General features: G+C 38.5%; 1 protein-coding gene and 1 pseudogene across 2 annotated transcripts in view; both read right to left on the bottom strand.

Moving 5' to 3' along the window:
* The window catches only part of MDGA2 (MAM domain containing glycosylphosphatidylinositol anchor 2), an 867,711-nt gene that overhangs the window by 125,279 nt on the left and 728,628 nt on the right, over window positions 1-13,804 (bottom strand). The gene's annotated exons all lie outside the window — the stretch shown is intronic.
* The window catches only part of LOC122704985, a 63,123-nt pseudogene continuing 56,109 nt past the window's right edge, over window positions 6,791-13,804 (bottom strand).

Genomic DNA, 13,804 nt, shown 5'->3' with positions numbered 1-13,804 from the left:
TGATCGAACCCAGGTCTCCTGCATTTCAACTAGATTCTTTACTGTCTGAGTCACCAGGGAAACTCTGGTTTATACTGCTGGCAACCAAATGATGCTCTAGGTATAAAAACAGAGTATCCACACTAGCATGAAATTCTGCAGATGAAGCCATTGGTTCATGTAAGCAAATTCTAATTATCTCATATGAAGCTCAGTCCCTAGGATTCTGGATACCAAGTATTTAATAATATGGGTAACACAAGTAAATAAATTTATCTTCTAAATTATTTGGTCAGGAATAATGTGACAGCAATTTATAATATTCATGTGTAAGCCTTAAGCAAACAGAAAATTATGCTACAGGTGGATATGGATTTCAACCCACTGCAACGCTTCATTTATTTGGCTTAATTGGGAATTTTTTTCCTATACAATTAAAACTTGCTGCATTAGGTACCTAATCTTTTTGATTTTTATGGGAAGATTTCCAAAAGGTATGACATACTTCTCCCATCATTTAGGTTAGGCAAAATATAGGCCTTTACTTAATGATGACTCCCAATGGTCATACTAAATAATACTTATTTCCTGGGATCTAATGACATGATTCATTTAATCAAGGAAATCAGGTACAGCCAATCAGGGTTTTCTGCAGTCAGGACTTCTCCGTGCAACAGAACCATATCCTTGACTAGATGTGGATGACAACCTCCTGAGTTGCACTGTATCAATGCTTGACATCTCTACCTGGAAAACCCTTCCTTGAAGATGCTAAAAGGTTTTAGGACTATCACACCAAATGTGCCATTTTATATTCTTTATGGGTTATTCCATCTACTTTTTATAGCATTGCACTCCTTTCTCACAACCAGTCTACTGACTGACCCCTCTTGCTTCTTTCAATAAATATGTTTAAGCTACCATATCAATTTTAATTTTATTCATAAGTTTAACTTTTGAGTCTTCCTTATATAAATGCTAAGAATAGAAAAAAATGAACAAGAAAAAATCCTCTCTGCATGTAGTTTATGGCTTAATGCAATAGATAGAGATTTAAATAGCTAATTAAAAAATTGGAAGTAAAAAATATTCTATGGTAGAAAGTGAAGAAGTGAATAACACCATAAGGACTGATCAGGCAAGGAAAGTGATAGTTGAACTGTATCTCTCAGGATATGTAGGAAATTGTCATGTGGGTAAACAACAGGTGAGGACATTCCAGGTAAGAGGATAAGTAGGTACAGAGGTAAGGAGGAGACAGGGAGGAGGGAGTGTTCAGGGGAGTATAAGTTATAATAGTATAACTAGTGTACAAAAGGTGCATGAGAGTTTGGGAGGAAATAAAAATGAAAAAGAAAAAAGCAGAGATTGTTAAGGATCCTTGAACGTCATGTTATAGAGTTTGAATTTTATCCTGTTGGTATTTAAGGCCTTTAAAAAGTTTTAAATGAAAGCTTTATATGATTAAACCAATCTTTTATTTATTTTTTTTTTTTAAACCAATCTTTTAGAAAGAATAGTGTGGCAGATAGGAGGAGCATGAACATCAAAGAGAAGAAACTTAAAGAGAAGACTTGAACTACAGCAGTGTCATGGGACCATAAATGATGCCTTAGACAATTATGGGGATGAGATGATCATGGGTAAAAAAGGAAAGGTAGTTTGGAACTTGATAGACATGTCAGATTTGTGCACGTATTAGTCACACAGTAGGGATACCTAATAGGCAAGTGCTTCTTTATTTTCAAATATATGTGTGCTCAGTTGCTCAGTCATGTCTGACTTTTTGTGACCCCAGTGGACTCTAGCCAGTCAGGTTCCTCTGTCCATGGGATTCTTCAGGCAAGAATACTGGAGTGGGTTGCCATTTTCTCCTCCAGGGTATCTTCCCGACCCAAGGATCGAACCTGTGTTGCTTATGTCTCCTGCATTGGCAGGTAGGTTCTTTACCACTAGCACCACCTGGGAAGCCCCCCCTTTACAAACATATACTTATGTTTTATTTTCTCCCTGATTTTGTGCTTAAATGAATCATATTCAGAGTTAAAAATTCATGTTTTCAATTTTCTGAAATTTGCTAAAACTAGATTTATTCCCAAGAATATGATTGATTATTGTCCTGTGTGTACTTGCAAAGGAGGAGTAGTTTGTTGTTTGGAATGTGATGAGAATCTATTGGGTTAAGTCTGAAAACAATTCCATCCATATAACTTATAGAGTTGTTACATTTTTTGTGGGTTTTTTTTCCCACCCATTTATTCTGCTTGGATTAACTTAGAAGACAGTGTCAAGCTCTTCTAAATGGGTGTAGCATTTAAAAGTTTTCTTCTTCCCAGTGCACCAGCCCTGAGCACTTGTCTCATGCATACAACCTGGACTGGCGATCTGTTTCACACTTGATAATATACATGTTTCAATGCTATTCTCTCAGATCATCCTACCCTCACCTTATATGAAAAAACCACTACAATATTGCAAAGTAATTAGCCTCCAACTAATAAAAATAAATGAAAAAAAAGAAAGTTAAAAAAATACAACAATTTAATAAAAAAATAAGTAAATAAAAGTTTTCTTCTCGTAGCTCTGTTTCCTTTTTGCTTTACATATTTGATGCTATTTACAAATGATGCTACATACAAGTTTACAGATGATGCTACATACAAGTTTACAGATGATGCTATGTACAAGTTCACAAACTAGCTACATACAAGTTTACAAATATGCTACATACAAGTTTACAAATATGCTACATACAAATTTTTTTTAAATTTTTTATTTTATTTTATTTTTTTCATTTATTTTTATTAGTTGGAGGCTAATTACTTCACAACATTGCAGTGGGTTTTGTCATACATTGACATGAATCAGCCATAGATTTACACGTATTCCCCATCCCGATCCCCCCTCCCACCTCCCTCTCCACCCGATTCCTCTGGGTCTTCCCAGTGCACCAGGCCTGAGCACTTGTCTCATGCATCCCACCTGGGCTGGTGATCTGATTCACTACAGATAATATACATGCTGTTCTCTCGAAACATCCCACCCTCACCTTCTCCCCCAGAGTCTAAAAGTCTGTTCTGTACATCGGTGTCTCTTTTTCTGTTTTGCATATAGGGTTATCATTACCATCTTTCTAAATTCCATATATATGTGTTAGTATGCTGTAATGTTATTTATCTTTCTGGCTTACTTCACTCTGTATAAGGGGCTCCAGTTTCATCCATCTCATTAGAACTGGTTCAAATGAATTCTTTTTAACGGCTGAGTAATATTCCATGGTGTATATGTACCACAGCTTCCTTATCCATTCATCTGCTGATGGGCATCTAGGTTGCTTCCATGTCCTGGTTATTATAAACAGTGCTGCGATGAACACTGGGGTGCATGTGTCTCTTTCAGATCTGGTTTCCTCAGTGTGCATGCCTAGAAGTGGGATTGCTGGGTCATATGGCAGTTCTATTTCCAGTTTTTTAAGAAATCTCCACACTGTTCTCCATAGTGGCTATACTATTTTGCATTCCCACCAACAGTGTAAGAGGGTTCCCTTTTCTCCACACCCTCTCCAGCATTTATTCCTTATAGACTTTTGGATAGCAGCCATCCTGACTGGCACATACAAATTTAAAACTGCTTTTTGTTATTGATGATTTGAAGCTTTTAGCATTGTGAAATATAATCTTCTATCCTATTAATATTTTATAATTTAAAACTCTGTCTCCTATTTATATAGTTACTTTGGTATTCATTTAGTCAATATTTACATATTAGGCTTTTCCAATCCATTTATACTTTTGGTTTAGTTCAGTTCAGTTCCGTAACTCAGTCTGACTCTTTGCAACCCCATGGACTGCAGCACGCCAGGCCTCCCTATCCATCACCAACTCCTGGAGTTTACCTAAATTCATGTCCACTGAGTCGGTGATGCCATCCAACCATCTCATCCTCTGTCATCCCTTTCCTCTCCCGCCTTCAAACTTTCTCAACATCAGGGTCTTTTCAAATGAGTCAAGTCTTCGCATCAGGTGGTCAAAATATTGAAGTTTCAGCTTCAACATCAGTCCTTCCAATGAACACTCAGGACTGATCACCTGCAGGATGGACTGGTTGAATCTCCTTGCAGTCCAAGGGAATCTTGAGTCTTCTCCAACACCACAGTTCAAAAGCATCAATTCATCAGTGCTCACCTTTCTTTATAATCCAACTCTCACAACCATACATGACTACTGGAAAAACCATAGCCTTGACTAAACGGACCTTTGTTGACAAAGTAATGCCTCTGTTTTTTAATATGCTGTCTAGGTTGGTCATAACTTTTCTTCCAAGGAATAAGCGTCTTTTAATTTAATGGCTGCAGTCACCATCTGCAGTGATTTTGGAGCCCGCCAAAAATAAAATTTCTCACTGTTTCCACTGTTTCACCATCTATATGCCGTGAAGTGATGGAACCAGATGCCAGGATCTTAGTTTTCTGAATGTTGAGTTTTAAGCCAACTTTTCACTCTCCTCTTTCACTTTCCTCAAGAGGCTCTTTAGTTCCTCTTCACTTTCTGCCATAAGGGTGCTGTCATCTGAATATCTGAGATTATGGATATTTCTCCCAGCAGTCTTGATTCCAGCTTGTGCTTCATCCAGCCCAGCATTTCTCATGATGTACTCTCCATATAAGTTAAATAAGCAGGGTGACAATATACAGCCTTGACTTACTCCTTTTCCTGTTTGGAGCCAGTCTGTTGTTCCATGTCCAGTTCTAACTGTTGCTTCCTGACCTGCATACACATTTCTCAAGAGGCAGGTGAGGTGGTCTTGTATTCCTATCTCTTTCAGAATTTCCCACAGTTTATTGTGATCCACACAGTCAAAGGCTTTGGCATAGTCAATAAAGCAGAAATAGATGTTTTTCTGGAACTCTCTTGCTTTCTTGATGATCCAGTGGATGTTGGCAATTTGATCTCTGGTTCCTCTGCCTTTTCTAAAACCAGCTTGAACATCTGGAAGTTCACGATTCACGTATTGCTGAAACCCGGCTTAGAGAATTTTGAGCATTACTTTACTAGCATGTGAGATGAGTGCAATTATGTGGTAGTTTGAGCATTCTTTGGCATTGCCTTTCTTTGGGGTTGGAGTGACAACTGACCTTTTCCAGTCCTGTGGCCACTGCTGAGTTTTCCAAATTTGCTGGCATATTGAGTGCAGCACTTTCACAGCATCATTTTTCAGGATTTGAAATAGCTCAGCTGGAATTTCATCACCTCCACTAGCTTTGTTCATAGTGATGCTTCCTAGGGCACACTTGACTTCACATTTCAGGATGTCTGGCTCTAGGTGAGTGATTACACCATCGTGATTATCTGGGTGGTGAAGATCTTTTTGTATAGTTCTGTGTATTCTTGCCACCTCTTCATAATATCTTCTGCGTCTGTTAGGTCCATACCATTTCTGTCCTTTATTGAGCCCATCTTTGCATGAAATTTTCCCTTTGTATGTCTAATTTTCTTAAAGAGGTCTAGTCTTTCCCATTCTATTGTTTTCCTCTCTTTTCATTGATCACTGAGGAAGGCTCTTATCTCTCCTTACTCTTCTTTGGAACTCTGCATTCAAATTATCTTTCCTTTTCTCCTTTGCCTTTAGCTTCTCTTCTTTTCACAGCTGTTTGTAAGGCCTCCTCAGACAGCCGTTTTGTTTTCTTTGCATTTCTTTTCCTTGGGGATGGTCTTGATCTCCGTCTCCTGTACAATGTCCTGAACCTCCGTCCATAGTTCATCAGGCACTCTGTCTATCAGATCTGGCCCCTTAAATCTATTTCGCACTTCAGTAACCTTATATTTTACAAACACCTCTTATATTTTTATTTTTTGTTTATTGTATGTTTAGAGTAGAGGTTTTATCTTAGGAGGATAAAGGATGGAGGTGTGATAATGTTTGGCATTTAAATTCAGGTTTGTTTTAAGTTTAATTTAATCTGTGCCATGTATCAGTAAGAATGATAGAAATTCTGTATTTGTGGCTCCAGTCAGATATATATCTAGTAGTACAAATTAGCTGCAAGTTACACATATTGAATAAGAGGTTGAGTTAGCAAAGGAGGGGGATGTGGCGTGCAGCGGGAAGAGGGTAGAAGAAACAAAGAACTGAACATGGATGCAGGCTTTTCCATACTACCTTTAATGATAAGTTGCTTCGGAGGGAGAGTAAAAATAGGCAAGAATGAGCAGCCACGGATTGTTGACCCGTTACTAGAACCATGCTTTTTAGCAATATTTCAGCAGAGTTTGAAACCCTTTTTTATAGCAAAACCATTACAACATCCCCCCCCCAACAAACAACCTTTAATCACCTCCAGCTAACATCCAACTAATTGTAAACACTGGCATAAAGTTCAACTTGAATGATCAGAAAAAGGGAAAATGATACCACACACATCTCTACAGTGTGATTCACCTGTCTCTTACATGCTTGCATCACCTGAAAGTCTAATGGTTTTCAAATGTAACTTTCGTTTCTAAAGGCACTGTTGCCAAATCTGGCAGGGGACAATACAGTAATGCTGAAAAGGCCCCTACACAGTCTTGTTAGTGTTTTAAAGAACCCAACGCTTGGGACCAGTGAAATCCGCAGAAATTCACTCTTGCCTGTAAGAACATTTGAAAAGCGTTTAAAAACAACAAACCAAATAGGGCAGGAGCCTAAATTCTGAGCCTGAAGGTAAAAAGTCAGATTTGGTGGTTCTCAGTACCATTGGTGGGTTTCCAAGAGGGGTGGCATGGGGAGTGTGGAGTGTTCAGAGGTGGTTTCTCTTGTTGCCTTTTACATCTCACTGATTTCCATCTTACATATTCTGCAGCAGTTCTTTATTCTGCTCTTCACCATCATCCTGATGTCTGAAGTCCACAGTGCCAGATTATCACATAATAATTGCATAGTAAATGTAGTTTTTATAGTTTTATTCACTCAGCATATCCAGTTCTGCAACTGCATCATCAAAAGCTGCTTTTGCCAACCCGCAGGCACGGTTTGAGGGCATTAAGAATTTCATAGTAGAATACAGAGAAATAGAGAGCAAGACCTAAGCAAATGGGATGTGTCGGTGGAAGTTCTGTTACTGCAATATCACTAGCAGCTTTAAAGCTACTAGGTTGTTCTCTGTAGCCTCCTTCTTCCCATTTCCGGTGGTAAATTAGGCCAGACACCTGTGGTAGTCCCCTTTCATTTTATAATAGGAAATCTTGGACTTGCCTGTGTTAGTTGCTAGAATGAGGGGTTTGTCCAGTACATCCAGAATGTCACAACAGATTAGTTTAGGCCCAACCATTTGCTGATATTCCCTAATCATTTTGAGTTTGCCTTCACCTCCCTTGCTTTCTTCTTTCTGTTCAGTGCTGCTGATTATTCTCCAGGAAGCTCTCTTAGCTCCAGTAGCATTTTCACATGCAACAGATGAGAGATTTCTTTATTCAATTGTCAACTCCACATCCAACCCTGCTTCTTTCTTCCTGGATTCCATCGTTTCATCCTATCGCTCAGCAGGCTGGGCCAGCTCCACCTGGTACACCAGATCCTCCCATCACCCATGGCAGCAGTGGGTCAGGCAGGCTTTGGGTGATAGACGGAAGTGTAGGGCGATAGCGCCTGGGATTTTCAGTCTCTCAATTGATGTCCAGGCAGCAAAAATCAATCACTTCTTTTAAACAGCACATGGTTATATTCTTCCTTTTTTTTTTTTTTTTCCAAAAAAGTCTGACTATATTTTTATTTTACCAGAATACTTCCCTTTATTCATTTAATACATTGATATATTTGGGTATGAGTGTTCCTTTTCATTTCATACTTTCTCTTTTTTGTGTACTTTCCTTGTCTTTTTTATATTAAAGGACTATATCATTATTGTAACCCTTTTCCTGATATTCATTGGGACTTTAACAGTTTCTATTATTTTGTTGATTGTCTTAAAGCACGCAACATACATACTTAAGTTATCTAAAAATATCAATTAATATCTTTACCATCCTCTTAAAATAAGAATCTTAGAACATGTTGCTCCTTTAAATCCAAATCTGACATATGTTACTGAGTCTTTATTTTACATCTATTGAATATCATCATAACCTTAAACCTGTACTATTTTTTAAAATTACCCACATATACACTAGCTTATAGTAAGATAAGATAAGTGAAAGTCACTCAATCTGTCCGACTCTTTGTGAACCCATGGACTATACAGTCCGTAGAATTAATTCTCCAGGCCAGAATATTGCAGTGGGTAGCCTTTCCCTTCTCCAGGGGATCTTCCCAACCCAAGGATCAAACCCAGGTCTCCTAAAGGCAGGTGGATTTTTTACCAGCTGAGCCACAAGGGAAGCCCAGGAATACTCGAGTGGGTAGCCCATTCCTTCTCCAGGGGATCTTCCCGGCCCAGGAATTGAACCAGGATCTCTTGCACTGTAGGTGGATTCTTTACCAACTGACCTATCAAGGAAGCCTTATTTGCACTTAATTTCTTCTTTCATTATGGACCTTCCAAATCTATGATCACTTTCCTTTCGCCTATATCATATAGCATTATCTTCAGTGAACTTTCTGATCTTTATTTTTCTAAAAAATATATTTTTAATTTCATTCTTAAAAGACATTTTCCTTGTATATAGGATTACATGTTGGCAGTTATTTTCTTTCAGCACATCAGGATATAATTCCACTGTCTTCAGAAGGCCACTATTGCTGTAGAGAAGTAAGCTCAAAGTCTCACACTTTGAAATGAATGAAATGAAGCGAAATGAATGCCTTTTTTTTTCCTCCAGCTACTTTCAAAATCTTTTTTGTTTTTGATGTTATACAGCTTCAGTAAAATGTTTCTAGGTGTAGGCTCCTTTCTATAGTTTGGATATCTTGGGCTTCTTAAATCTCTTGATTTATGTTTGATGTCTTTCATCTAGGAAAGTTTTGGAAAATTCTCATCGTAAGCTCTTCAAATAACCCCTGTAGGCTTCTCTTTTTACTGTCACTTGAAGATCATTTTTATTCTGTCTTCCATGTCTCTCAACCTCTATTCCAAATACTCCATTTGAGGTTTCTGCATTGCATTAGGAATAAATTATCTGAGCTAATTCAGTCACTGATTTTTTCTTCAGTTCTGCTTAATTGGCTAAACTCATCCATCATGTTATTACATTAGTTATTAGTTAGTAACAACTAATTAATTATCAATTTTCATTTATAAATGTTATGTGTAGTTCTTTGGTATACTTTTATACCAATGTTTTAGTACATTTTCATTACCTGCAAAGGTAGTAAGACTTGCCTTTTATTTCTTTAAACAAAGTCGTTATTTTAAACCATCTGATATTTCTAATTACAGTGTTGAGAGAGATTTTCTCTTAACTTTCTCTCAGGGCACCTTGTTGCTGTGTATTTGTTAATTTTAACTCTGTGCTACTCATTGTCCTTTAAAAATATTTATGAGAATATTTCATGCCAAAGATGATGGTTTCCTCCTCTAGAAATCCATGTCCACAGGCAGCTCTTAGCATCAATATCTCATTATTGTTCAGTGACTAAATTGTGTGACACTCTTTGTGACCCCATGGGCTACAACACGTCAGGCTCCTCTGTCTTCCATTATCCCCCAGAGTTTGCTCAAATTCATGTCCATTGATTCAGAGTTGCTATCTGACCATCTCATCCTCTGCCACCCCCTTCTCCTTTTGCCTTCAATCTTTCCCAGTATCAGGGTCTTTTCCAATGAGTCAGCTTTTCCCATTAAGTGGCCAAAGTATTGGAGCGTCAACTTCAGTGTCAGTCCTTCCAATGAATATTTAGGGTTGATTTCCTTTGGGTTGACTGATTTGACCTCCTTACTATACAAGGAATTCTCAGAAGTCTTCTCCAGCACCACAGTTTCAAAGCATCAGTTTTTTGGCCCTCATCTTTACTGGTCCAACTCTCACATCCATACATGACTACTGGAAAAACCATAGTTTTGACAGTGTGAACCTTTGTCAGCAAAGTGATGTCTCTGCTTCTTAATACACCATCTATGTTTGTCATAGCTTTCATTTCAAGACGCAAGTGTCTTAATAGCAATTTCATGGCTACTGGCATCATCTGCAGTGATTTTCAAGCTCAAGAAAATAAAATCTGTCACTGCTTCCACTTTTTTTCCTCATTTATTTCCCATGTAGTGATGGGACCAGATGCCATAATCTTACTTTTTTAATGTTGAATTTGAAGACAGCTTTTTCATTCTCCTCTTTCATCCTCATCAAGAATCTCTTTAGTTTCTCTTCACTTTCTGCATTAGAGTGGTACCTTCTGCATATCTGAGGTTGTTGATATTTCTCCCAGTAATCTTGATTCTAGTTTGTGATTCATCCAGCCTGGTACTTCACAGAGTGTACTCTGCATGTAAGTTAAATAAGCAGGGTGACAATATACAGCCTTGACATACTCCTTTCTCAATTTTGAACCAGTCTGTTGTTCCATGTTAAGTTCTAACTCTTGCTTCTTGACCTGCATACACATTTCTCAGGAGCCAGGTAAAGTGGTCTGGTATTCCTATCTCTTTAAGAATTTTCCACAGTTGGTTGTGATCCACACAAAGGTTTTACTTCAGTCAATGAAGCTGATGTTTTTCTGGAACTCCCTTGTTTTCTTATGATCCAGCACATATTGGCAATTTGATCTCTGGTTCTTCTCTTTGATATCCAGCTTGTACATCTGGAAGTTCTCAGTTCATGTACTGCTAAAACCTAGATTGAAGGATTTTGAACATCTGCTACATGTGAAATGAGTGCAATTGTAGGGTAGTTTGAGTAATCTTTGGTGTGTCCCTTCTCTGGGACTGGAATGAAAATTGACCTTTTCCAGTCCTGTGGCCACTGCTGAGTTTTCCAAATTTGCTGGCATACTGAGTGCAGCACTTTAACAGCATCATCTTTTAGGATTTGAAACAGCTCAGCTGCAATTACATCACCTCCACTAGCTTTGTTCACAGTAATGTTTCCTAAGGCCCACTTAATTTCACATTCCAGGATGTCTGGCTCTAGGTGAGTGACCACACCATGGTGGTTATCCTGGTCATTAAGACTTTTTCGTATAGTTCTTCTGTGTATTCTTGCCACCTCTTCTTAATAGCTTCTGCTTCTGTTAGGTCCTCACTGTTTCTGTCCTTTATTGTGCCCATCCTTGCATTCAATATTCCCTTGATACCTCCAGTTTTCTTGCAGAGATCTCTAGTCTTTCCTATTCTAATGTTTTCCTCAGTATCTTTGCATTGTTCATGTAAGAAGGCTTTCTTATGTCTCTTTGCTATTCTCTGGAACAGTCCTTTGAGTTCCAACTTCTATTGGTAGATACTTTCCCAGGAAACACCCTGGGTTTGGAGTTCTACTCCTCTTGCCCCAAGATGCCATTGAAACTTAAGTTCAAGTTTGCCCGTATCAGCAAATGCCCGCAGGACAAAAGTAGTCTCACTGTACTATATTCACATAAATTTGGCATGGCATTTTTAACAAACTCTTTAATGCTTTCATAATATTTTCAGAATACTTTCTAGCATTTTTCAGTTGTTAGCATTGAAGGGGTTTGTGGAGTATTTTGGCTAATTTACGCTCAGAAATGCATGCCTCATGTTGCCAAGAGGAATGTGTGTGCATGCTCAGTCATGCAGTCTTGTGCAACCCACCAGGCTGGTGCGTCCATGGGGTATTTGAGTCAAGAATACTGGAGAGGGCAGTATTTCCTCCTCCAGGGGGTCTTCCTGACTCAGAGATTGAACCCATGTCTCTTGCATCTCCTGCATGGCTAGGCAGATTCTTTATCCACTGAGCCAACTGGGAAGCCCATGGATCTAAACCTCAGAATGGAGCATGGACTGCAGGATACAGTGTTGTTACGATATCTCAAGGTAAGTATAAACAAAGGCATTGTGTGTCTGTGTGTTTTCAGTTGCTTAGTGGTGTCCAACTCTGCGTCCCCATGGATTGTAGCCTGCCAAACTCCTCTGTACATTGGACTTTGAATACTCCAATAAGTATTATATATATATAAACCCAAGAATACTGCAGTGGGTTGCACTTCTTACTCCAGAGGATCTTCCTGATCCAGGGATCGAACCCACGTCTCATGTGTCTCCTGTATTGACAGGTGGATTCTTTACCACTGTACCACCTGGGAATCCCATAGTAAAGGCATACAGAATGTCAAATTTTAATTTAGTCTTGAATATAATCACAGAGTTGGAGGAAAATAAAAGTTCCTAAAGGAAAATAAACGTAAACTAGTATAGATATATGTGGATCCAGAGAGTTGTGTTACAAAAATTAACGTAGTTGTATGTTTCTAGAGCAGGAAGTAATCAAATGTGCCAAATCCTAGCAAGTCAGGAATTAATACTGAAAATATGTACTGTTTTTGACAAGTTCAATTATATAATTATTATAGTGAAAGCACTTTCTGTGAAGTATTTATAGTCTGGTTTACAGGTTTTTGGCATGTGTGAGGATGGTTAAATGGTAGAGGTCATTAATGACAGCTGTTTGTTCAAAAATGTTGTCTGTAATTATATAAGATGGTTACTTATATTGATTCTACCTTCAAAATACATTAGGAGTTAGTACATTTCTCTCAGTCTTCATTATATCACTGTTACCTTTCACATGTGTGTTAATTGCTCAGTCATGTCGAACTATTTGCGACCCCATGAAGCCCACCAGGCTTGTCTGTCCATGGCAAGAATACTGGAGTGGGTAGCCATTCCTTTCTCCAGTGGATCTTCCCAACCCAGGGATCGAATCTGGGTCTTCTGCATTGGCAGGTGGATTCTTCACCATCTGAGCCACCACAAATGTCCTGCGACAGTCTTCAACCAGGCCAACATGCTTCTTCTTTTGACCTTCTCTCTACCTTCTGAAATTGGCCAGATATTCTTTTAAAAGAGAAATCAGCTCCCTTATTCGTCTGCTTAGAACATTTTATTGACTCACCCCTGCTTGTTAACCAGGCCTACCAGGTCCTACAATTTCTGGGTCTGGCCATATACCCAACTACTCTCATCTTGAATATTGTGCTTCAGAAATATAGGTTTTCTTCCTGCTTCTGTATGACAAACCCTTCTGGACAACAAACCTCTGATGTTCTTTCTTCCTAATTTGTTCTTTTCTTTATTCTTTCCTTTTACTCTTTCTTTTACTATTTCTAAGTCTCATGTTTTATATTTTTTACCTTCAGAAAGTCTACGCTTGGTCAACAGTAAGTGAAGCATCTCTCCTCCTGTGAATAATACAATGTTATCATCCATTGTATTTGCCTCCTGTGTTAGGAGTTTCTTTATTATAAAGTTTCTTTATTACAATAAAGTTTCTTTATTATAAAGAAACTTACAAATTCCCAGTCATTGCATCACCCCACTGAATCCATCGAGTACCTAGTATTATATTTTCATGCTGTCACTTCAGTCATGCCCAACTCTTTTCTGACCTGTGGACTGTACCTTGCTAGACTTCTCTGTCCTTAAATTCCCCAGCAAGAATACTGGAGTGGGTTACCCATGACCTCCTCCAGGGGATCTTCCTGACCCAGGGATCAAACCCATATCTCTTATACCTCCTGCATTGGCAGGCAGGTTCTTTACCATTAGCGCCACCTGGGAAACCCCACCTAGTTTTATATCTAGTGACAAAAATTATTGATTAGTAACTAAAAAAAAATGATTAAATTAATTGCATTGGTATTTGAACACTGTTTGGATCTCTTATCTGTCTTTTCTCCCTGACAGTCAAGGAGTGGGACTAAAAGTTCCAATCTTCCAACAATGGCATGGTCTTTCTGGAGA

This window comes from Cervus elaphus, chromosome 12, assembly GCF_910594005.1.
Source record: "Cervus elaphus chromosome 12, mCerEla1.1, whole genome shotgun sequence".
In the NCBI taxonomy this organism is placed as follows: Eukaryota; Metazoa; Chordata; class Mammalia; order Artiodactyla; family Cervidae; genus Cervus; species Cervus elaphus.
This window is presented reverse-complemented; position numbering and strand designations above follow the sequence as displayed.